General features: G+C 36.4%; 1 pseudogene; it reads left to right on the top strand.

Annotated features, from left to right (window-relative positions):
• Positions 1–21,751: 21,751 nt before the first annotated feature.
• LOC130998542 (uncharacterized) lies at positions 21,752–27,596 on the top strand (annotated as a pseudogene).
• The last annotated feature ends 377 nt before the right edge of the window (positions 27,597–27,973 follow it).

Genomic DNA, 27,973 nt, shown 5'->3' with positions numbered 1-27,973 from the left:
TTTTTGGGCGGGAGAGGGGGGGGGGGGGGGGGGGGTTTGGGCGGCAGATGGCACTGGGAAGACGGAGACGAAGGAGATTTGGGGGGTAGGGAAAGACGAAGATTAGTTTTGTAGTTGAGTTTGAGTTAATCTCAATTTAGTTATCAGGTTTTTTATTTTTTTCAATTATATTTAAATTTTATTTATTTATTTATTTATATTTTTACTAAGGGTAAAGTAGTATATTTATATAAAAAAATTAAAATAAATATATATTTTTATTTTTGTGGTTGATATTAACTTTTTGTTAAGTAAAATGGTTATTTACAATCTAATTTATTTATAAAATTTAAATGATAATTTTAACTTTTTAATTTAATTTATTTGAACACTTCCCTTTTAATATATATATATATATATAATTTTCAAAAAGTCTAAATATCAAAAGAAGAAAAGAAAAGAGATAAGAACGATAAAAGAAAACTTAAAAATATTCTAAAAAAAAACATATATTTTCCTCTAATCATACTTGACTTTCAGAATCCTCAATCGATTTTCCACTAATCATACTTGACTTTCAGAATCCTCAGTCGATTTACACTAATCATACTTGAATTTGAGAATCTCCAATTGAATTTTCACTAATCATACTTGAATTTGAGAATCCTCAATTGATTTTTCACTAATCATACTTGAATTTGAGAATCCCCAATAAATTTCCCACTAATCACACTTGAATTTGAAAATGTCCAATTGAATTTGAGAATCTCCAATAGAATTTTCACTAATCATAATTGAATTTGAGAATTTTCAATTGAATTTCAACTAATCATACTTGAATTTGAGAATCCCCAATTAAATTTCCACTAATCATACTTGAAATAACAAGTGAAGCATTTACTTACATCTCAAATATAGGTTTAAAACTTATACTTAAAAATGGATATTCTTGAAATAACAAGTGAATCATTTACTTACATCTCAAATATAAGTTTAAAATTTATACTTTTATTTTGATATTTATGAAATAACAAGTGAATCATTTGCTAACATTATGAATATATATATTCATGATATAACAAGCGAATCATTTACTAACATTATAAATATAGTTTAAAATTTATAATTATATTTTGATATTCATAAAATAACAAGTGAAGTATTTACTTACATCTCAAATATAAGTTTAAAACTTATACTTATAATTTGATATTCTTGAAATAACTAGTGAATCGTTTACTTACATCTCAAATATAAGTTTAAAATTTATAATTATATTTTGATATTTTTGAAATAACAAGTGAATCATTTACTCACATTTCAAATATAAGTTTAAAATTTGTACTTTTATTTTGATATTTATAAAATAACAAGTGAATCATTTACTAACATTATAAATATAAGTTTAAAATTTATACTTTTATTTTGATATTCATAAAATAACAAGTGAATCATTTACTAACATTATAAATATAGTTTAAAATTTATACTTACATTTTGATATTCATAAAATAACAAGTGAAGCATTTGCTCACATCTCAAATACATAAGTTTAAACTTATACTTATAATTTGATATTCTTGAAATAACTAGTAAATCGTTTACTTACATCTCAAATATAAGTTTAAATTTATAATTATATTTTGATGTTTTTGAAATAACAAGTGAATCATTTACTTACATCTCAAATATAAGTTTCAAACTTATACTTATAATTCGATATTCATGAAATAATAAGTGAATTAAAATTAAAATTAAAATTTATATTACAATAAAATTAAAATTCAATTTTCTAATTGTGAGTTACTTTCGAATGATTTCGAATGAGCAATTATAAAATCGAATAATGGCTATTTTCATTATCTGCACTACGAGTAATTAATGTCCTATGTTATATATGTATCTCAAGTTCGTTAAAAATAGTAATTAATGTCCTATGTTATGTATCTCAAGACTAAATACATATATATGTACATTTAATTATTTATATTATCATTACACAACCATAATTACAAGTGCTTAATTATGCAAAGTTAAAAAAAAATAAGTACAACATTTCCTAATAAATAAAAGTTGTTGTTAACATAAACTCAAAATAGTATAAATATACAATTTCAAAATATATTGTAAAAGTAAATAGAAAAATAGAAAATTAAATTATTAACAAAATCTGAAAAAAAAGCAATAAAATGAAAAGAATGCAGTTCTCGAAAATCGTGTCCTACCATAGTTGTTAAGTTGACTATGGTAAAGCAATTTATAGCATTAAAACTAAATAAAAAATACACTCAAAAGCACTTTACACTTGGCAGCATCTGAGCGGGCCTCATGTATTGCATTGCAAGCAGGATGGACTCTCCCGTCTTGGCTGGGACGGAGGGAGTATAATACAATAAAAAATTATTACAATAATTAAAAATTAGGTAAAAAATTTTAAAAATTAAAAAATACAAAATTTTAAAATAAAAAACAATAAATAAAATAAAAAATATTAAAAATATAATAAAAGATATTTAAAAAAAAAAGTCAAAAGAATTTAACCTACCTAGCCGCCGCCGCCACCTCCCCTTTTCTTCTCTTCTTTTCCCTCCCCTCATCTTCTTCCTCGCAGGCTCTCTGCAAATCTCTTGTTTTTTTTCTTCTAATTTTCGGCTGCGTGAATTTCACGAATGGCGCCTCTTCTCCTTTGTGCCTCGGCACTTACCTTGGTGCCGCCCTCGAGCCACGCCACTCCTCCAGCCCGCCCTCCCCATTTTGGTGCCAACTCGAGTTGGCACCTCCAGTTACGGCTGGAGATGTTCTTAATTAGTGCCAAAGTACCAACATTAATAATAAAAAATATCCAAGTAAATTGGTACTTTTGGCACAAATAACAATATTAATGTCAAAAGTACGAACAGAAAGCAAAAAAAAAACAAATAAATTAATACTTTTGGCACAAATAACAATATTAGTGCCAAAAGTACCCACATAAATAAAATAAAATAACAATGAAGTAAATTGGTACTTTTGGCACAAATGGTAATATTAGTGCCAAAAGTATCATTTTTTTTTTTTTTTTGATCGGGCAAAGTCATGTTAGATGTTAGTAATTAGTTCCCCATCCACTCCAAGAACCACCTTATCTCTCCCATTCACCAAAGTCCACCTTATATCTCCAATCTCCAAATTCGCTCCCAAGAGGGATCGAACCCGGGTCACTTCACTTAAGTGAGGACCCGGTGGCCAGTGGGCTAAGCCCCCTGGTTAAACCATAAGAATCTAAATCCTGAATGAATAATCTAAACCATAAAGTATCATACGATGATTAAACCATAAATGGATAATCTAAACCCTAAATAAGAATCTAAATCCTGAATGAAGAATCTAAACCATAAATGGAGAATCTAAACCCTACGTAGAAGTGTTCAAAATGGCCATATGACTACACTCATCTATATAAGACAAGACAGTGTATCAACACAAGTATATGGTCACTAGTACTATTCGTGCAACACAAATATGCGTGATTAATGGGTAAAAGGATAATTTGGACAGAATGTGTAAAATATGGCCAAATTTTGTGTTCAGTCGCGAAAATTTATGTTTACTTGTTCAAAATGGTCATATACTTGCATATTTTCATATAAAATTTTGAATAGGTAGTCCTCAGACTATCCATCGTGACACTCAACCAACCTAACTGAACTCAACTTTTTAATAAAATATTTATTTCTCTCTCATCCACATACACAACCCACAACTTAATACAATTTCTATTCCCATTAGTGACACCAACTCAACCTATATATTTTTTCCTTTTACTTTATTTATAATATTTAAAAAATGAATTAAAAATTCATTTAAAACATTTTATTTTTAAATTTATAATCATATTAAAACTAAATTTTATCATGCATTATAATTGATACTTTATTCAATAACAAATGAAGATTACAAAAATTAAGTTCTAATTACAGAGTTAAAATTAATAAAAAAAATGAAGCAAAAGATAAAGGTGTTTTAAGGTGGGTCCATTAGTGGCAAATGGTAGTAAATATAGCAAAAGACGAAGAGTAAAAAAGTACAAAAATCAGAATAGGGCTTCAATTTGTAGACAAAAAATTAAGAGCAAGTAGGGCTTTAAATTGTGGACGGAGGGAGTAATATAATTATAATATACTCCCTCCGTCCCATTGATCTTGTTCTGTTTTCCTTTTTTGATTGTCCCATTGATCTTGTCCTATTTTTATATTTGGTAATGATTTTACACTACAAATAATATGACCCCACACATTTACACACTTTTATTACACTAATTTTATCCTCCTTAATAACTGTGCCCAAAAGAAATGGAACAAGCCTAACGAGACAGAGGAGTATTTTTATTAAAAAAAACTGTAATTAAATTTTATTTAAAAAAATCTAAAAAATTACTCAAAAAATGACACGTGTCAATTTAAGAAATAAGAGAGAGAGTAGTGACATGCTGGGCGGATCAACAGCTGGGTCAAGTGTTTGGCATGACTTTTGTATATATATATATATATAGGGTGTGGTTCTAGAGAGAACTACATTATTTGTGAGAACGGGAGAACCATCAAATATAATGCATTCACTGTAAAAATTAATGCATTCGCTGTTAAAATTAATGCACTAATTTTTTTTTTAAAAAAATGTTCCCTTCAGGATTCGAACCCAGGTTCTATATTCATCCAACAAGATGATGCATCCACCGTAGATCTTGATGATCGAATGGCTGAAAATGGTTCTCCGTTCTTTTTTTATTTATGGTTCTTTCTTGAACCTCTCCCTATATATATATATATATATATATATATATATATTGTTTTGTCGTTTCTTGGTGATCATGTATCAGAGTCACTATTAGGGATAGTCTTATAGCTTCCTCTTTAAAATAATACTTCATCCTCCATATGAATGTTCACTTTTGTTATTTTGAATATTCACTTTTGTTATTTTGAATGTTCACAAAAATTATGACATTTTTCATTTAATTTTAAAGATTAATTATTAGTAAATTCACGAAGTTTTATTTTTTTGAATGTTTTCCTCGATTTTTAAATTTTGCATAGTAATTCACCACTTGTAAATTCACGAATGTTCTCGCAATGATAAAATCCAACCAAATTACATGGCAATTACTTATGATTGGACCTTCATTTCTTAAGCAAAAACATAATTAATGAACTCTAATCTATCAATTGATGGTTGTGGATTCTTTTTTGACTGATATTTATAATTTTGCAGGGTCTTGAAAAAGAAGAAATTTGGTCGGATTTTATCACCGCAGAAACATTAAGAAGAAATTTACAAATAGTGGATTACTGTGCAAACTTAAAAAGTCATCGAAAACATCTGGAAAAAAAAAATGAAATTTCATGAATTTACAGGCAATTGACCCTAATTTTAAACAGGTCTCAATTTAATCCTTATAGCTTCCTCTTTAAAATAATATCCCTCTGTCTACAAAAAATATGACACTTTTGCTATTTTGGGTGTTCACAAAAATTATGATACTTTTCATTTTAAGATATGATCTCACATATTTTTCTTATCTTTTATCTACAAATATATATTCTTAATTTAATTTCAATCACCCATTTCAAATTTTTGTGGTACATTTTCTCCACTACATAAAAATCACCACCTATTTTATTAAAACATGTGCCCACCAGAAGTGTTATATTTTTAGTAGACGAATGAAGTAATAATAAATAATAATATGTAATATCATGAACTTAAGACGAATTTCAAATTTAGCACGACTTTTAAAAGTTTCAATTAATATGGCTAACTTTGCTCCGTGTTCAATTTTAGCACCGTTTTTTGACGTGGCTTGCCGGCACACGCTTCGATCCTACGTGTCATTGACGTGGCTTGCCAACACAAGCTTCCGGCCGACGAGCAAAACGTTGCGTTTAATTTGCTCGCCAAGCTCGCTCGCTCTCTCTCTTTCTCTCTCTCTCTCTCTTCCGCCGCCTCCACCCCCACCTAGGGATGGACCGGTACGGTATGCCGAATTTTCTCGTCATATCGTATACCGTACCATTAATTGCGGTATGAGAATTTTCATACTGTTGTCATACCGAACCCTTCGGTATACCGAAGATCGGCATACCGAAAATTTCGGTATGAACTTTTTCATGTCGATGTCGTATCGATAGTGAGGTATACCGTATCGAAAGTCGGTATACCGAAATTATTTGTATCTCATTTCTGCCTAAATTTACCAAAATATTACGGTATACCGTGTATTTATGCATACCAAAGTTTTATTAAACAAATATAAATAATCTTCTAACATGTTTAGAATTTTATATGTGTATATATATGTAATTCATTTTAATTAGTACGGTATACCGATTATTTTGATATATACCGGTATTGCGGTATATACCGAAACAAGAATATATACCGATTTTTCAGTATATGTTGCGGTATTGGTATATATCGGTATACCGTGGTATGAGGAAAATTGATACCGTTGTCGTACCAAAGAATTTCGGTATGGTACAATACCGTACCATAATTTACAAAATACCAAAAATTCGGCATTTTCGATATTTTTTCGATACGATAAGTGCGGTATACCGATTTTTTGGTATTTTAGTCCACCCCTACCCCCACCTCTTCTACCGCCTCGCCTTCTCCACCGCGCCGCCTTCACCTTCGAAATCCTACTGCCCTTGTAGTTGAAATCTTGAATTTGTTTCAAGTATTATTTGAAAGATAAATCCAATAGAAACTACATATTTTTTATTTACATAATATCTTTGTGGTTCCCTCCTTTTTTGAAGTCTTGGAAATGAGTTCAAGCAGAAACAAATTTTGCCAATCTGCTGTCTAATAATTGTATCATAAACATAAATTTTAATATCTTAGGCAGTAGTTTCTCAAAGAAGATAGAAGAACTTGTGCATATGAATGGTTATTATTGAATGAGGCAATCAAAATGTACTAATGGTGTGATGAAAATAAATCCATGGCTTTATTTATATGTTTTTTTGCTAAATATATTTCACACAATTCTTGAAATTTTAGGGGATATATTTGATATTTCACCGGTTGCAGTGGTGATTAACTGACCAGATTCAGCGCCTTGCCTCCTCTTCACATCATAACAGGTAATGTAGATCATTCCTTCCTATTTCTTGTTTTATAAACTACTATTTAATTAGGAAATGCAAGAATGACTCATCTTATTCGTGCACAACATGAAGTTAATGAGGGATGATACAGTTGGGGGAGGAGGTATGCCTGGATACATTGACGAGGATGCATGGAAGGACCTTTGTGAATATTGGGATACCGAAAGTGTCAAAGCAAAGTCGAAAAAGGCAAGACAATGTAGGTTATCTGAACCTGATGGACCGAGCACCGAGATTGTCAAACATAAGGGTGGGTCAAAATCTGTTGAGGTTATCGCTCAAGAGTTGGTGAGCACCTAAATATATATTCGACCAGTGGAATTTCCTCGTAGTCTTTGCAATTCTCATTTTAAAATACGATTTTCTTTGTAATACTAACTAACTCCTATGTATATATTCGACCAATGGAATTTCCTATTAATCGAATTAAATAATAGGTCTAATAAACAGTCATATATTCAGATGGCATAAAAGATACTCGTACGCCTTAATCCTCATGAATTTTAGCTACATTTAAATGAATAAGCCATAGTTGTAAACGAATTACTCGTACGCCTTAATTCTCATGTAACTTAACTGAAGCTAAACCTTTTGAAAGTGTATTTGTGAACCATACCATATGATCATGCGAATTTTTTGCATGTTGATACGAATTTTTCAATTTTTTATACTTTCTTCGCATACCTTGTATTCCATTGAATCAGACAAATTGTCCGAATACTGTTTTACCATATTTGAATTTGCATTTTGATTAGATACATTGAGTTTTAGAGTATGCTACATTGAGGAATATTTTATTTATTTTCTATATTTTGAATAACATAAAATGAATTCTTTTGGTTTTATTAAATGTTTTTACTTGCTGAAACCAAGGGAATCAAATAGCCAATTATATGAAATGGAACGCTGTAGCAAAGTGAATATTTTCTTTATTTTCTAAATTGGGAATGTATTTTCACAGCTGTAAATTAAATTTCCCTTAGGATGTACAACGAACCATACGATATGAATTTTTCATATATGGAAATGAATAAGCCATAGTTGTAAACAAATTACTTGTACGTCTTAATTCTCATTTAACCTAACTCAAGCTAAACCTTTGAATCATACCTCGTACTCATGCGAATTGTTCGAATTACTTACTTTCTGTATTAATCCGTTGTTTCGTAGCCAGTTATATATATGACTAAGTAACTCCTATAAATATATATTCGACCAGTGGAATTTCCTCGTAGTCTTTGCAATTCTCATTTTAAATTACGATTTTCTTTATAATTCTAACTAACTCCTATATATATTCGACCAACGGAATTTTCTATTAATCGAATTAAATAATAGGTAAAATAAACAGTCATATATTCAGATGGCATAAAAGATACTCATATGCCTTAATCCTCATGAATTTTTGCTACATTTAAATGAATAAGCCATAGTTGTAAACGAATTACTAGTACGCCTTAATTCTCATGTAACTTAACTCAAGCTAAACTTTTTGAAAGTGTATTTGTGAATCATACCTCATAATCCTGCAAATTTTTTGAAATTTGATACGAATTTTTCACTGTTTTATACTTTCGATGCATACCTTGTATTCCATTAAATCAGACGAATTGTCCGAATAGGTAAACAAATTTTCAAGCGCTGTCAATGAAGTTAAGATATGTTTAAATGATTATATTACTCAATCAACTCTATATTAAAATTACTGCTTCAAACAACAAACTAATCTATGTTAAGTTAATCTGTCACATAACAGAAAGAAAAAACACACTGAACTTAAGTAAAGTAATGAATTATCCCAACAAGTTTCAAAAATAAAAAACAATACACCTAAGTGTATTGCAAATATCCAATAGAAATCACAAAACCAGTACAGCAAAATATCCATAAGAAAACCATACTAACGGAGAACATAGACTAATGTTTTATATCCCGAAACATTAAATAAATGGATCACTTCCCAAGCAACGTGACGTCAATATTGACATTTGGATCATTAAAACCAGCATCAAAACTTAATTTTGCACTATCTTCCATTGCGGCGCGAATGCTGTTTTTATCCCACGCAATAAGTGATGCACAATACCTCACTCGCAAAAGATTCAATTGTTTTTTCAGCTTTGGAGCCAAACCACACGTCCACAACGACCCACATTCGCCCATGAATGTCTCCATGTGCCTCATCATATAAATACCCGTGTCATTGATGTTCTTAGCATCCCCCACTTTATTTGTACGATTGATAACTTAGATCTCTTCACAACAGCACTCTAGTCTTCTTCACAGGAGCTACGGGAGACCTCACAACAGTTGCAGGGAGCGCTGACACTTCAGCGGGGATTGCGGTTGATGTTTCCCTAACCTTTCTCTTTAGTGTTTCACCTAATTTATCAAACAAGACGAATTAAAAGGCACATAAAAAATATATTGAATTTGGACGCATTCCGCCCATAATTGTGTGAACTGAACTTCATGTAACATGACATACCATCGACCATCGCACGCAAGAACTCTGACAGTGTTGGATCGTTTCGAAGCTTCGGACGTACTGTATATTATAATATATAGACACACGTAAATTCAACAAAATTTCCATCATCATGAAACCAGATGAAATATATAAAATTAATAAGTACCCAAACCTTCAAGTAATCTGGATTGACTCAGACTACCGACATCCAGATTGGATATCGGCTTGGATTTTGCAGGTTGTTTTCCCTTTCCCTTGCCACGAGCTGCATTCATATTTATACATAAAAATCAAACTCATGTACATATTGAACAAAACATAACTTAGCTACGATTAACGTTATGTACAGATAACGTATAAAAATACATAAAATACCTAGCTTTATTTGGAAAAGAAACAAAAATCTATTATTAGTTCATAGATATAATCCATAACCAACTTGAAAGGCTTGAATTAAAATTTACAAGAAAGTGCAAACTTTATGAAATTACTTCCACAAATGACATAATACATCAAACACAATAATCTACAGAACATACATTACTTATAAAATATGAATGTATATATGAATTTTTTAGTAATCTATATGAATTACAACATCAATTGAGCTAATAGCGTTACAATTCACAAGATTAGTACGAAAAATTCACAACTCACACAATTAGTCCACCCACGTCTTCAACAAGGCATCAAAAGTGAAATGAAATCTAGAAATCGAGATATAATATATACATGCCCAAACACACAATTACTATCACAATACATATGTAAGCATCTAATAAATTCGTTAACCTTGATTAGCAGGCGTGCTACCCTTTGCACATTCGGACCCATCAACGATTTACTTCCCATTTTCGTTGTCTTTAGCATTCCCTGTGTGTGCACGAATTCAACCGATTATAAAAAAAACATGATGAACAAAAAAGCATGTAAATATGATGTCTTTCAAAAACAGATACTAATTTATCACTTGGCAGATATGAATTGACATTTGACAGTTATTCAAGGATGTCCAAGAAAGGATTTTCGATTATCGTTGAATTATTTAAGCTAATACATCGATTATTACTTTATTTCTAACCAAACAATAATCAAAACCCAAAATTCACACATATACTAAAAAGGTCAACCTCCAAGTACGACAAACACACATGTAAATCCTTGGTCAACGAGAACTGAATTTTGAAAAGGGGGGTGATTTTTGGACACCAAGTGTCTTAGACACTTCATAAAAAATTGGTTTTTGCTTGACGTTTAATTTGATTGATTTTTTGTTATTTAGTGATTTGTCTAAAATATCATTTCCAAAGATATATTCAACCGATTTTGTTATTATTTTCAATTTTTATATATTTTATATAAAAAATTAGTGAACTTGGAACAAAAATATTAAAAAAATATAAAAATAAAAAATAATAACAAAATCGGTTGAATATATTTTTGAAAATAATATTTTAGACAAATCACTAAAATAGCAAAAAATCAGTCAAATTACATATAAAAAAAAAAGCTGATTTTTTATGAAGGTGTCTAAGACACCTGGTGTCCAAAAATCTTTTCCCTTTTTTGAAAAATAATAGTACTACACAAAGTATAACTCCACGAATCTGAAAACGACATTTAGGGTCCACATTTACAGTAAACCCACATATAAATTTAGCACCCAATATAGAATGATTCATTTAATAACAACTACAAGAACACATATAAAAAGTTTATCCAGCACACTCCTAAAAATTATTTCAAAAATTTCAAGAACAGCCGTATCGTCCAAAAAAAAAACTAACCCTTTCGATTAGCCTTAGTTATCGCCATGACAATGTCCCTTTGATAAATTCCACCAATTAATTTGAAGGAGAGTAACCGTGAACAGTGGATTCGAGCGTTCCTCGGTTCACTTGTGTCGCCGAAGAAGTGTCTTCCTCCAAAAGTTTAAGAGATAAATTGTTTTAGTTCATAAGGTAGTAAATGAAAAATTAGGTGAGTGCATTTAAATGATAGCAATGATTATATGTTTCCCAATTTTATTGAAGATTGTACCGATTTTTGTTTTTAAAAGATTAATATACAATTCATGCAAAAAGTCTGGATATTCAATCAAAATCGAATCTTTTATTTGGCAGATATTCAGACGCAACGACGGAATATTAATGATCATGATATGGAAAGTCAGCAATCAATACCAATTTTAACCCTTCGTCCATATATGCGTGAATTAGGTGGCATAGTCAATAGAACTAGCGTTTCACCCGTGCGATGCACGGGATACGTATTTTGTTGAAATTTCATATATTTAATTTATTTGTCAAAATATACACGAATATTATTAAAATTAAATACAAGCTATAAGATAATAAAAAATTCTTAATTTATTTTAAAATTTATCTATTTACATAAAAGTTCATAGTACGTTTATAAGTAGTCGAGTAAGACATCAAATAAAATTTATAAAATTGTTATACAATTTATATTAATACTACAAATATATTTTAAGATTAACATTTTAAATTTCTCAAAAAAAATATAAAAATAATTACTTCCTTCGTCCATGAAAATATATGACAATTTTGTCATTTTCGTGTCAACCAAAAGTATGACACTCTACTTTTTAGAATATGATTCCACATATTTTTCTTATCTTTTACATTACAAATACCCCTCTTATTTATAAAAAAAGATCACCTTAATTCAATCTCAACCACTCATTTCATATAATGGTGGGACCTTTTCTCAAGTGTATAAAAATCACATCAATTTTTGTGCCAATCAAAAGTGTCATACTTTTGGCGGACGGGATAGGGAGGTAACATATCAAAAGACAACTGCAACATCTTATTATTATAAATTTTGAAAGACTTCTTTACATACAACATTTGTAGTAGACGAATAACCTACCTTGTCTTTATTACATATTAAAAATTTTAGACCTCTTCAGCTTGTAACTCTAAAAACAGCTACATAAAATTGATCATGCCTAAAAATAGGCTTCTTAAAAAATAAACCCACGTGAGAAAGTGATTGACCTTGACTTTTGTCTATAGTCATTCAATAAGAAACTATAATAACAAACTACCGCCGTTGAAACTTGAACGATAGTCTTGGATCAGCTGGTTTCGGTGTCATCTTTGGTATCAAGACTTGATGTTCTGCATTATGACTGGTGAGAATTTTCCATTCCAAAACATGTATATCGAGTTTTGGGTGCAATGTATAAAGCTGTTGTTTTTGGCTACTGCTTCGGATCTCATTGTCAGTTCTCATCAAGTTTTAGAATCTATTAAACTCATTCAATTGTACGACTACAAATATACCAAAAAGCAGATTCAGTCAAATTTTAAAAGAAAATTTTAGTTAAGGAACATCCATAAGTAAGTGACTTATCTACATCCTACACAAGCATATCATAAAAATAATTTTATAGAAGTCTATAGAAACACAAAATCACAAAGTCTTTACAATGTCACAGACAGTGCAATCATGAATTGAAGAAAAAAAGCATCAGATAGTAAATGCATGAGTTTCAACCAGAAAAAAAAAGCACCATATAGTAAATACATGAGTTACAATACTATTGAAGTCAATCATCCAAAAGAATTAAAAATCAGATGAACATTATAGATGGAAATAAAAACTTCAAAAATCATAGATCATATAATCAAAGGTGTGACATCGTTTAAACTCTTAGAGCCAAGTCAGATATAAGTAAAAAAGAAGAGACTCAAACAATTTTAGTGAGCTGGATTGTTTAACGAAATATCTATATTTAACTATTTAGAGTGATTTTAGTACAAATTGAGATGTTAATTTCCACAATAAATTATTTAGTATTGATTATTATGCATAATTAATGGTGGTAGCTTTTGTTAGATATATTGTAACCGCTTTGAAAATTGTAACTGCTCCATATATTAATCAACCTTCTAAATACATATTGAGTAAAAAGGCGGGAAATTTTTTTAGCCAACGGACCAGCTTTTATATATGTATAGATTATACAATTAATCTTACATTAAATCACAACCGTATAATCCTTGGAAATCTACAGTCATTAGTGGTTCTTAATATATATGTTAAGGGTTGTTTGTTGAATAACTACACCCTATATATATATATACTTTAGTTTGTTTTAAGTAATATAATAGTAAATTATTTTAGATATAAAATTTAAATACAAAAATTATATTTGTAAAACTAAATCTTTATTTTAAAATTATTCTTCTACTTAAGGTATGACTGACTAGCCAAAAAAACTCGGTAAATAAAATATTTTTATAAATTTTATAGCTTATAATTTTGAAATAAAATTTGTAAAAAAAACAAATGGTTTTAGGCTGTGACACCGGTGTACAGAAAATAATTATCCTCTAACTAACTTTCAGCTAACTTTTAACTAACTGATATTTTTAACTAATGCTAAGTAACAAACTTAAGCTGTATTTAATACAACCCCGACTCAAAAGGCACTATCCATTTTCCAGCGAATATTTGTGGTGAAGATACTGAAATCTTGAGATGGAAAGCGGCTTAGTGAGAATGTCAGCTAGTTGATCTTCAGATGGCACATAACGAATATCAAGTTCGTGTTTGAGGACTTTATCATGTACAAAGTGAGTATCAATTTCTATGTGCTTGGTGCGGGCATGCAGAACTAGATTAGATGCAATGGCGGCAACACTATTGTTGTCACACCAGATGATAGAAGTGTGATGAATAGGAAACCCTAGTTCATGAAGAAGTGATTGTATCCAGACAACTTCAGCAACAGAGTCTGTTGTAGATCGGTATTCAGATTCTATTGAACTTCTAGAAACCACATTCTGTTTCTTGGAGCTCCATGAGAGGAGATTTGTGCCCAGAAACACGCAATATCCACCAGTAGATTTGCGATAATCAACAGAACCAGCCCAGTCGGCATCCGAAAAGGCTGTGATGTGAAGAAATGAAGAAAGTGTGAAGGTGAGACTTTGATGAATAGTTCCTTTGAGATACCTGAGTAATCTTTTGCATGCTTTCTGATGTTCTATTTTTCTAGCAACTAAACCGCAACTAACACGGTGCAATTGTAATAATAAATAGCAAGTAAGAATATCGTCTCCACAGGGATTGAAGTGTCGAAATCATTCTAGCTATCTCGTAAACAAACTTAAATAGTAGACAAGCAAGAGAACGTAGAGGTCGAATTACTTAAACTAAAATACAAACAAAAGAATAAACAATGCAAATATCTAAATCAAATGAAGAAAGATAACTGATCCTAGGGTAGTAAATTCATTAACCAAATTCACATAATCAATCTATTAATCCTATTTACCAGTTTAATCCAGCTATGATGAGAGATCACTAATTTAATCAATTACTCTCGCTAGAGCAGCAATGACAGTTGATTAGTAAATTATCTATCTCCGTTAGGTCTCAAGAAAATTTACTAACTCCCAAAAGCTCCTAGGAATAGCTCCCTATGATCCACCTATCTCCGCTAGATCTCAAAGTTAAGATCATATCATACATTCATGAATCCGCTAAACAGTTATCTCCGCTAGGTCTCAAACCGAATAGCTAAACATGCAAACTATTGATCAGATAATTCACAAGAAATCAAGCACCAGAAATTATGAATCATAAACTGGAAGGCAAAAAGGTATTAACAAATTAATTACATAAATTCAATCAACTATTTACAAACCCTAGAATCAGCTAAACGAAACTAGCCAGACATAATAAAAGAAAGCATAAACATAATTAATAAAAACACAATTGAAAGAACTGAATTAAATAAAATCGAATAAAACTGAATAAGAACAATTGTAGCGACTTGAATCTTCAATCTTGATCCAAGCCTTGAAAACTGGAAAACAAATGTAAAACTAAAGCTATAATACTAGAATGTAATATGTGGAACCCTAGATAGATCAAAAGAGGACCTATTTATAGTTTTAAGGTCAAAACAAAGTTCGAAATCGAAAACAACTCGAAAAACCGTCAAAATCCGCGCAAGTCCTCTGACTCGGTGGTCAACGAGTTGACCGCCGAAATTCCTCATGAAATTCTCCCGAACTCGGCGATCGCCGAGTTCTCAAATTCATGCACAAAAATCGATCAGGAAGTTCGGCGACCAAAACAACGCCCGCCGAGTTGGTCGCCGAGTTTGGCCTTCAAACTCTCAAATTCGGCGATCAACGGTGTTTGACCGTCGAAAATCCTTTTTCTCGCCCCTAACACAAAATCTTCATCTTTTCTCGATTTTCGAACTTGATTCTCTCAAATCTCTTCTCTTAAACATATTCCTTATTATCCATGCTCCAAGAAACACTCATCCCTGCATCAAAACAGCCAAAACTACACCCAACCATAAAATCATGAATTAATATGCAATAAACTCTAAACGACAATGAAACGGGCATAATATCGACTTAAAACGCAGAATATAACCCATATAAACTATGCAAAATGAATGTTTATCACTTTTCAGTGATTATCAGTGGGACTTTGGAGAAACATACTAAGTTTGTTGATGATCTATGAGATGTATGGCCGAGTTAAGGTCAAATACAGAAGAGCGCCGATGGTGCTGCGGTATAAGGTGAAGTTGGAAAATGGAGGACTCTTATCTTTGAATAGCTTAGAACTTGAGTCATATGAAGAGGGCTGAGACTACAATTAGTGAGGTTGGTTTTGGAGAGAAGGTCGTGGATATATTTAGATTGGTTGAGGGAGTAAGAGTTGGAGGTAAACTTGAAGACATGAATGCCTAGAAAGAAGTTTACCGTACCGAGGGTTTTGAGAGCAAATTTCTAAGGGAAACTCTGAATGAATTGATTTAAAAGCTGAGAGTCTTCACCAGTGATGAGTATATCATCAACGTATACCAAAATGATGATGAACTTGCCATCTTTTCGCATGTGAAAGAGAGAGTGATTTGAGGTTGAACACTGAAAACCACAATTGAGCAGATGAACCTTTAACTTTTCATACCAGACTCGAGGCGCCTGTTTCAACCCACAAAGAGATTTTGTGAGCTTGCACACATGATTGGGCTTTGTGGGATCAATGAACCCCTCTGGTTGATGCATATACACTGGCCTATCCAGTGTGCCATTGAGAAATGCATTGTTAATATCCAGCTGTTGAATATCCCACTTGAAAGTGGCTGCAAGAGAGAATAGAAGTCTGACAGAAACCGGCTTGACTACTGGGCTAAAAGTCTCCAGAAAATCAATGCATGCCCGTTGTTGAAAGCCCTTGGCAACTAGCCTTGCTTTGAGTCTTTCCACAGTACCATCAGCTTTCTGCTTGACTCTAAAAACCCACTTACAATGGATAAGATTCATATCTTTAGAATATGGAATGAGTTCCCACGTAGATTTTTCAGCAATAACATTCATTTCTTTTTCCATGGCTTTCAACTAACCAGGATGATTGAGAGCATCAGAGGTAAAAACAGCAGTAACAACAGTTTGACCGGTGGTAGTGGTGTAAGCTGTGAATACTTTGGGCTTAGATATTCCACTTTTAGCCCTGGTTCTCATATGATGTTGATTTATGAGTGGGGGTGGAGGTGAGTGAGATGAAGAAGAACTTGAGGAACTGGGAGGATTGGCTGGTGGAGTGGAGATAGAAGATGATCTAGTAGTGTTAGAACGTGAGGAAAGAGAGTTGGAGGGTGTATGGACTGGAGAGTTGGATGGTGTATGTACTGGAGATTAATTTTGGAGAGAAGGGATCATAGAAAATGTATTCGGTGGTATGGATAGAGGCATGGGGATAGAGTTAGTAGATGATGGTGTGGAGGGAGTAGGTGAGAATAGATTTGAGTAGAAGAACTCTAACTCATTGAAAGTGACAGTTCTAGAGATGTAGAGCCTACTCGATGGATGGAGACATTTGTACCCCTTATGGTCTAGACTGTACCCAAGATATAGACATTTTAAGGACCTAAATTGTAGTTTTGATGTGTTATAGGGCTGAGATAAGGATAACAGCTACAACCAAAGGTTCTAAGAAGGGTGTAGTCTGGAAGATTGTTGTAGAGATTTTGATAAGAAGATATGCTGTGAAGTGAGGGAGAAGGGAGTCTATTGATTACGTGTACGACTGTGGTGAAGGAATCCCACCAGAATTTAGTAGGTAATGAGGCGGCAACTAGTAGAGTAAGGCATAGTTTGGTGATATGCCTGTGTTTGCGCTCTGCTCTACCATTTTGTTGGTAAGTATGTTGACAAGGGTGGCGAAAGATAATTCCTAGATGATCTAGTAATGGTTTTAAGGGCCTATATTCCCCTTCCCAATCAGATTGGATGGTCTTAATTTTGGTATGAAATTGTCTCTCAACGAAGGTGTTAAAGTTGGTAAAATGATTATAGACTACAGATTTGACATTGAGAGGAAAAATCCAGGTGTACCTAGTATAGTCATCGATGAAGTGAAGATAATATCTGAAACCTTGAGTTGATGGGGTGGAGCTTGGTCCCCAAACATCAGTGTGAACAACCTGAAAGGAGCTGTGGTTTTGACAGGAATGGAAGGAAATGAAATACTATGAATTTTGCCAATAGCACAGGGGTCACAAAAACTTGATTTAGAGTAGGTACATCCATAGCTTTTAAAGCATGATGTAAAGTATCATTACATGGATGACCTAGTCTAGAATGTCAGAGATTTAAATCATTTTTCTGAGCTAGAAAACAATCGGCAACAACAGGAATGGTTGAGGAGACAAATGACTTGCGAGTCGAGGAATGAGGTAGGTGGTAGAGTCCTTCCTTAAGAGCGCCCTCCGGCAGGGTTTTGTTGGTGTGGATGTCCTTGACAAAGCAAGAAGGAGGATAAAACTCAAGATATACATCATTATCCTTAGTAAATTTGGATATACTAAGTAAACTCTTTATGATGCTAGGGATAAGGAGTATATTGTTAAGGTGTAAAGTCTTTGATGACTGTAAATAAGGCAGAGTGGAAGATCTAATGCGAGTAATAGTGAGTTGAGAGCTGCTACCTACGGTTAAGGTTTCTGAGCCAGAGTATGGTGCTTGAAGATTGAGATTTGAGAAATCAGAAGTAACATGAGCTGATGCCCCAGAGTCGAGGTACCAGTCATTTCCTGCAGAGTTATTAGTCATAGGAGATATAGTATAAGCTGAGAGATGAGCGGATTAAGGATTAGATTGACTGCTTTGTGGGAGAGGTGGATGCTCAGTGTGGCTGAAATTAGCTTGAGAATGAGGATTTAGAGTGAGTTCAGGGCCAGTGAAGCACATCAAAGCGTCGAAAGCATTTTAACGCAACATGATTCATTTTTCCACAAAGTTGACACACTGGTTTATTATTATTATTGCCATAATACTTGCCACCTCCACCTCTACCACCACGGTTGCCTGATCCGCGATTACCAGATCTACCACCCTTGCCTCGTTGATTTTGCTGGTTGTAGGCGACATTCGCTTGAGGATTAGTCTGTTGTGGTGTGGATGTAGCAGTAAAGATAGTAGCAGTAGACTGGTTGAGAAGGTGAATTTCATGAGTTTGCAAGGCAAACTGAGCGTCATCAGCGTTGAGATCTTCACATCTTGCTTGAAGAAAAACTGATATACTTTCATATTCTGGATTGAGGCCTGCCAATACGTAATTTACCAGATCTGATTTTGGTATGGCTTGACTAATGTTGTGTAGTTGATCTGAGATACCACGGAATTTGAGAATATAATCATCAATGGAAGAGTCTCATTTCTTCAAGGTTTGAAGTTGAAGGCAAAGTTGAGCTACTAGAGCTTTTGACTGAGAGTGAAATAGCTTTTCAAAAGCATTTCACAATTGCACCGATGATGTGCATCGGCCAACATAGCCTATCATTGATGGTGATAGGGAGGCAAGGATCCAATTGAAGACAAATTGATCTTTGCATAACCACGCAAGATATTCTAGATTAGAGACTTGCTCATCAAAGGTTGAAGAGAGAAACGGTGATGCTGAAATGGAAAATTTATTGAAAAAATAAGTTTGAAAAAAAAAAAAAACTTGAAAGCACAGGCGCAAACAAGGAGATGAGCCTAAAAAAAGAGAGCCCAAGAAAACGAAAAAAAAACATCTAAACCCTCGCAAAAAGGGAGCAAACAACACAAAGAGAAAGCAGCAACCACAACAACGCAGGGAAGGGCAGAGGCGGACTCCAAAACTTTGGGGCAGCGCTACTGGGCAAGAAAGCACTGAGCAACGCTTCTAGGGCAGGGCTGCGCTGAGCAGTGAATCCGGTGCAGGGCTTAAGATATGATTTTTCAGAAGTTGTAGTTGGTGCGATCGAGCTTTACGCTGATAAGATGTAGCAAAGGGAGTGTGTTGGATGAAGCATCCATGGCAGAGTGATGCATACTGAGTGATGCAGTTCAGAGTAGAGGCCAGGATGCAGAGCAGAGCCGAATTTCAGAGGCGGCACAGAGTGAAGATCCGGTGCACGTGCCCGTTGGTCCAGTGACGAGAGCTAGGGCCAGGACGTTCAAGGCTAATTTAATGACATTGGTGGAGGAAATCTGGAGGCAAGAGCTGAAAAGGCCAATTGGAGAAGGACCGACGGATCAGAGCTCAAAGGTGGTAAACCTTATTGCTTACCAAGTTGAACCACCAGAGAAGTCTCGATTCCTCTGGCTTTGCCAGAACAGCGGAATCATGCCGCCCAGAAGACTCGATTCCTCTGGCTTGCCAGAACAGCGGAATCGTTATCCCCGGGAAGAATCGACTGGGCAGAGAATTCACGTCGAGTCTGCCCGAGCAGAGAATTCACGGCGAGTCTGCCCGAGCAGAGAAATCAAGTGGAGTCTGCCCGAGCAGAGAAATCAAGAGGAGTCTGCCCGAGCAGAGCAGAGAATTCACGTCGAGTCTGCCCGAGCAGAGAATTCACGGCGAGTCTGCCCGAGCAGAGAAATCAAGTGGAGTCTGCCCGAGCAGAGAAATCAAGAGGAGTCTGCCTGAGCAGAGAGTTCAAGTGGAGTCTGCCCGAGCAGATTCAACCCGCCAGAGAAGACTTGATTCCTCTGGCTTTGCCAGAGCAGACTTGATTCCTCTGCGTCTTTCAGAGGATCTCTCGCTAGGGTTTCTTTTGACTTGCTGAACAAGTTCCGTTATTTCTTTAATTTCTGTTTATTTCCTTTTTACGTAGGGTTTTCCGTTCCCTATAAATAGGGCTGTTATGTGTTGAACAAAGTTAGACAATTTGATAAAATATAACAGTGAGTTTAATTCTCTCTCAAGTTTCGAATTCTTCTTGATAAACAAGGATTTACCTATCGACGAATCGACGAGTTTCTTCATCCCTCGCCGTGTGTCATTCAGCGTCTCCGAGTTCCTGCGTCAAATGCACGTTGGGGTTTAGGGAATTATTCGCCTAGATCATTTCGTGGTTTAGACTCAGGGGTTTTGAGGCAATCCATCTTTATCTGTTCTTTTCTGTTTGTTCCGTTCAATTTCAGTCTTCCGCGTATAAATCAAATAGATCGGAGTTTTCCTTATCTGTTACGTTATTACTGTGTTTTTCGGTGAATCTTCATAATTATCAGCCAAGTTCATATCATCTTGTATCAGTTTCCGGGTTTCGTAAGGGTTACGCTATCTATATTTCAAATAAAAAAAAAAACAGAGAACAATCAAAACGATCTGTCAAAAACAAAAATACGAACGCAGTACGCATTAAATTTGTGTTTGCCCATATCGGTTTTTTTTTCTTGTCTCTTACCCCGTTGTGTTTTCTTCATTTTTCCTTGGGTTCCATCGTTAGTTGTGGTATTTGCTTTTCTGCGCAGCACTGATTTTGGGTTCCAGTCTGCGTTTAGGAGTCTATCTTTTCTTTGTCGAGTCCTATCTTCTCTGTGTATTTGCTGTGGTTCTTGGGAGGCGTGACATCGAGTGCTCTCGTCGAGTGCGCTTGTTGATCTCGTTGTGCCGTTGGTTTGTGACTTCCATTGGTAAATTGAGGGAATTTGATTCTTTGACAGAGAATTTGAGCGGAAAAAGGCAAGAGTGGTGAGATTAGTAGAGGGTAGTTTTGCCTTGAATTGTGTGGATACACGAGAGCTGAGTGATTTCATCTTGAGTGATACACGAGTGTTGGTGAGGTGGTGAGGTCCTTTCAATTTTTTTTGTTGTTTTCACTAACGTTTCTTGTTTTATGTCTAAGCAAGCTGAACAGGGTATAGACTTGAGCGATAGCCCTGTTATGGATCCACAGTTCAAACTCGTGATGGAGGCTCTTCGCTCCGAGTTTGGCAGGATGCTACATTCCGAACTCGAGGGCGTGTACGACAAGATTGAATTGCTGGAACAATCCCATTCTCGAGAATCCAATTTCACTCGCGGAGGCAGACGCGGGCGAGGAGGCCGTGGTGGTGGCGGCGGACGATTTCACCGTCCGTATGAGGAGCATGTTGAGGATACCGGATTTGAGGATGAGGACGACGATGGCAGAGCGTGGCAGGACAACAATCTGGGCAACATCAAGATGAACATTCCTCCCTTCCAAGGGAAGAATGATCCTGAATTGTATCTTGATTGGGAGAGAAAGGTGGAGCTTATATTCGATTGCCACATCTATTCAGAGCTCAAGAAGGTGAAGTTGGCGGCGATTGAGTTCTCCGATTATGCACTTGTTTGGTGGGATCAGCTGGTCACGAGTAGGAGAAGAAACAATGAGCCCCCGATTACAACTTGGCAGGAGATGAAGGCTGTGATGCGGAAACGTTTTGTGCCATCTCATTACTACCGCGAGCTTTTCAACAAGTTGCAAACCTTGAGGCAGGGCAGTCGGAGTGTGGATGAGTATTATAAGGAGATGGAGGTTGCCATGATTCGAGCCAATGTGGTGGAGGAACGAGAGGCGACCATGGCAAGATTCTTGGCTGGTTTGCATTGGGATATTCGTGATAAGGTGGAGTTGCAGTACTACGTTGAGTTAGAGGACATGGTCCACATGGCCATCAAGATCGAGACTCAACTCAAGCGGAGGAACAACACCAGCAGCAACCAGCGTCAGAGTCAGGGCAAGTGGAGGTCTTCGCAACCCGCTGTTAACGGTTCTTCGTCCAGAGGGATTCCCTGGCAGAAGGACGCCCCGTCGAGAGAGGAGAAGAAGCAGTTCGTTCGGTCCCGACCAGAGGGATCCGGAGCAGCGAATCAGGGAAGTCCGGCCGTTGCCGATGGTCGCAATCGCGATAAGAAGTGTTTCAAGTGCCAAGGCTTCGGGCATATTATGAGTGACTGTCCGAACAGGAGAATCATGATCATGCGAGATGACGGCGAAGTTGTGACGGATGGTGATGACACCGATCCTGACATGCCGAAGTTGGAAGATATAGATGATGCCGCTGATGAGGAGGAGTGTGAGGAGATTTTCGCGCCCAATGGACAACTTTTTGTTGCTCGGTGAGCCTTGAGTGTCCAAACTCCACCCCCGGAACGCGAGCAGAGGGAGAATCTTTTCCACACGAGATGTCTTGTTCAAGACAAGGTATGTAGTGTGATCATCGATGGCGGGAGTTGCACGAATGTGGCTAGTAGAGCCATGGTTGACAGATTGGGGCTGACCACGGAGAAGCACCCCAAACCGTATCGTTTGCAGTGGCTCAATGAAACAGGCATCATCAGAGTGACGAAGCAAGTGAAGGTTCCGTTTCGCATTGGGACGTATGAGGATACGGTGGTGTGTGATGTGATCCCTATGCAAGCGAGCCATATTCTGTTGGGGAGACCGTGGCAATTTGATCGCCGTGCAATTCATGATGGCTTCACCAACAAATACTCATTTACCTACAAGCAGAAAAAGGTGTCGCTTGTTCCTCTGACTCCTACACAAGTTTATGAGGATCAAGTGCAATTGCAACGGGAGGCGGACAACTTAAAGTCCAAGGAGCAGCCCGTGGTGAAGAAGGAGCAGGAGCTGCATCATAAGTCCTTTCTTGCTAAGGCTAGTGATTTGAAGTGGTGTGTCCAGGAGGAGAAGCCGATTTTGCTGTTGCGCTATCAGGAGACTCTGCTTATGACTAACGATCTCTCTTCTCTACCCCCTTCTATCCGTACTGTGTTGCAGGAGTTTGTTGATGTTTTCCCCGATGATACACCTACCGGTTTACCACCACTTCGAGGGATTGAGCATCAGATTGATTTTGTGCCCGGCGCTACTCTGCAGAACAGACCAGCCTACCGCACCAACCCGGAGGAGACGAAGGAGTTGGAGAGGCAGATTGGTGAGTTGTTGGCCAAAGGGCATGTGAGGGAAAGCCTGAGCCCTTGTGCGGTACCAGTTCTCCTTGTACCAAAGAAGGACTCGTCGTGGAGGATGTGCTGTGATTGCCGAGCTATCAATAACATCACGGTAAAATATCGCCATCCCATTCCTCGTTTAGATGATATGCTCGATGAGTTACATGGTTCTTGTGTCTTTTCTAAGATCGATTTGCATAGTGGATATCATCAGATTAGGATTAAGGAAGGTGATGAATGGAAAACTGCTTTTAAGACAAAACTTGGTTTGTATGAGTGGTTAGTTATGCCTTTTGGTTTGACTAATGCGCCTAGTACTTTCATGCGTCTTATGAATCATGTTTTGCGTGCTTTCATTGGCAGATTTGTGGTTGTTTACTTTGATGATATCCTCATTTATAGCCAGCATTTTGATGAGCATGTTGATCATTTGCGGTCTGTTATGGACGTACTTCGAAAGGAGAAGTTGTTTGCTAACCTTAAGAAGTGCATTTTTGCTACGGACAAGCTTGTGTTCCTTGGTTTTGTTGTTAGTGCACAAGGTGTACAGGTTGATGAGGAGAAGATACGAGCTATCCAAGAGTGGCCAACGCCGAGGAACATTGCCGCAGTCCGAAGCTTTCATGGTCTTGCTAGCTTCTATAGGCGTTTCGTGCCTCACTTCAGCAGTGTTGCAGCACCTTTGACAGAAGTCATCAAGAAGAATGTGGAGTTTAAGTGGGGCAAGGCGCAAGAGGATGCATTTCAGCAGTTAAAATACAAATTGACCCACGCCCCGGTATTATCTCTTCCAAATTTCTCCAAATCTTTTGAGATTGAATGTGATGCTTCTGGTGTTGGTATTGGTGCAGTGTTGATGCAAGAGAGACGACCGATTGCGTATTTCAGTGAGAAGTTAAATGGGGCGACGTTGAGTTATCCCACGTATGATAAGGAGCTGTATGCATTGGTGCGAGCTTTGCAAACGTGGCAGCACTACTTGTGGCCCAACGAGTTTGTCATTCACACGGACCATGAGTCGTTGAAACACTTGAAAGGCCAACACAAGTTGAACAAGCGACATGCGAGGTGGATGGAGTTCATTGAGACGTTTCCCTACGTCATCAAATACAAGCAAGGTAAAGAGAATGTTGTAGCTGATGCACTTTCTCGAAGGTATGCCTTGATTTCTACCTTAGATGCTAAGTTACTTGGCTTTGAGTGCATCAAGAGTTTGTATGCGAGTGATGCTGATTTTGGTGAGATTTATATAGCATGTGCGAGAGCTGCTAGTGGAGAGTATTTTAGGCATGATGATTTTCTTTTTAGGAAGACTAAGTTATGTGTGCCTCAATGTTCTTTACGAGAGATGTTATTGCTTGAGTCTCATGGTGGGGGTTTGATGGGACACTTTGGCATTACTAAGACTTTGGCTGTTCTGCATGAACATTTCTTTTGGCCTCATATGAAACGTGATGTTGAGAGAATTTGTGGTCGATGTGTTACATGTAAACAAGCTAAGTCTAGGGTGAGTCCCCATGGTTTGTATACACCATTGCCTATTCCTAACGCACCTTGGATTGATATTTCTATGGATTTTGTGTTAGGTTTACCTAGGACTAAGCGTGGTCGAGATTCCATCTTTGTGGTTGTTGATCGATTTTCTAAGATGGCACATTTTATTCCTTGTCATAAATCCGATAATGCATCTCATGTGGCTGATCTATTCTTTAAAGAGATTGTTAGATTGCATGGCATGCCTAGGACTATTGTTTCTGATCGGGATTCCAAGTTCTTGAGTTATTTTTGGAAGACTTTGTGGTGTAAGTTGGGTACCAAACTTTTGTTTTCTACTACTTGTCATCCACAAACTGATGGTCAAACCGAGGTAGTGAATAGAACTTTGTCTACTTTACTTCGAGCTATTATTCAAAAGAACATTAAGTCGTGGGAAGAGTGTCTTCCTCATGTGGAATTCGCTTATAACCGTGCTGTTCATTCTGCCACTAAGTTTTCTCCATTTGAAATCGCGTATGGATTTAACCCTTTGACACCTTTGGATTTGACTCCGTTACCTGAGAGTGAGCAGGTTAACATGGATGGCCAGAACAGAGCTGACTTCGTGAAGAAGATCCATGAACGTGCCAGAGCCAACATTGAGCGCCGCACGCGGTAGTATGCTGAGCAAGCTAATCGGGGTCGTCGCAAAGTAGTGTTTGAGCCCGGTGATTGGGTTTGGCTGCACATGCGCAAGGAAAGATTTCCAGAGCAGAGGCGCTCCAAGTTACTCCCTCGGGGCGATGGACCATTCCAAGTATTGGAACGGATCAATGATAATGCCTACAAACTAGATTTGCCCGGTGGGTATAATGTGAGCGCTACATTCAATGTTACTGACTTAAGTCCCTTTGATGTAGGCGACGCTGTGGATTTGAGGACAAATCCTTTTCAAGAGAGGGGGAATGATGCAGTTCAGAGTAGAGGCCAGGATGCAGAGCAGAGCCGAATTTCAGAGGCGGCACAGAGTGAAGATCCGGTGCACGTGCCCGTTGGTCCAGTGACGAGAGCTAGGGCCAGGACGTTCAAGGCTAATTTAATGACATTGGTGGAGGAAATCTGGAGGCAAGAGCTGAAAAGGCCAATTGGAGAAGGACCGACGGATCAGAGCTCAAAGGTGGTAAACCTTATTGCTTACCAAGTTGAACCACCGGAGAAATCTCGATTCATCTGGCTTTGCCAGAACAGCGGAATCATGCCGCCCAGAAGACTCGATTCCTCTGGCTTGCCAGAGCAGCGGAATCGTTATCCCCGGGAAGAATCGACTGGGCAGAGAATTCACGTCGAGTCTGCCCGAGCAGAGAATTCACGGCGAGTCTGCCCGAGCAGAGAAATCAAGTGGAGTCTGCCCGAGCAGAGAAATCAAGAGGAGTCTGCCCGAGCAGAGCAGAGAATTCACGTCGAGTCTGCCCGAGCAGAGAATTCACGGCGAGTCTGCCCGAGCAGAGAAATCAAGTGGAGTCTGCCCGAGCAGAGAAATCAAGAGGAGTCTGCCTGAGCAGAGAGTTCAAGTGGAGTCTGCCCGAGCAGATTCAACCCACCAGAGAAGACTTGATTCCTCTGGCTTTGCCAGAGCAGACTTGATTCCTCTGCGTCTTTCAGAGGATCTCTCGCTAGGGTTTATTTTGACTTGCTGAACAAGTTCCGTTATTTCTTTAATTTCTGTTTATTTCCTTTTTACGTAGGGTTTTCCGTTCCCTATAAATAGGGCTGTTATGTGTTGAACAAAGTTAGACAATTTGATAAAATATAACAGTGAGTTTAATTCTCTCTCAAGTTTCGAATTCTTCTTGATAAACAAGGATTCACCTATCGACGAATCGACGAGTTTCTTCATCCCTCGCCGTGTGTCATTCAGCGTCTCCGAGTTCCTGCGTCAAATGCACGTTGGGGTTTAGGGAATTATTCGCCTAGATCATTTCGTGGTTTAGACTCAGGGGTTTTGAGGCAATCCATCTTTATCTGTTCTTTTCTGTTTGTTCCGTTCAATTTCAGTCTTCCGCGTATAAATCAAATAGATCGGAGTTTTCCTTATCTGTTACGTTATTACTGTGTTTTTCGGTGAATCTTCATAATTATCAGCCAAGTTCATATCACTGAGGAATTTGGTGAGATTTGAGCGGAAAAGAGAAAAAGATATCGAGATTGAGAGCGGTTATGCATTTGTAGCTGGTACCATGTTGAAATATACTATGAACTCCATACACAAGATTAGAATTTGAAACTGAAAATCAAGTTTATTAAGTTTGTACTTTTCCTTTTATAGAGATGATTTACACGTGGTGTTCATGCATCGGTTTACAGAAAATAATTATCCTCTAATTAACTTTCAGCTAACTTTTAACTAACTGATATTTTTAACTGATGCTAAGTTACAAACTTGAGCTATATTTAATAGTCTATATTTAACAAATCTAACAAATTTAAAAATTACATTGTCAATTTAATGCTCAACTACATTTGACAAAAACTCATAGGCAACATGTTGCACCATGCAATAGGACCAGTCCGTGACTCGATCCGCGCCCGATCCAGTAGACCCGACCCATCATATCAAAGAGAAAAATCCTATCTTTCTCATAGTTGGGACGGAGGGAGT

Source organism: Salvia miltiorrhiza, chromosome 1, assembly GCF_028751815.1.
Source record: "Salvia miltiorrhiza cultivar Shanhuang (shh) chromosome 1, IMPLAD_Smil_shh, whole genome shotgun sequence".
NCBI lineage: Eukaryota > Viridiplantae > Streptophyta > Magnoliopsida > Lamiales > Lamiaceae > Salvia > Salvia miltiorrhiza.
Note: the sequence above shows the minus strand (reverse complement) of the source record. Positions and strands in the feature narration are given on the sequence as shown.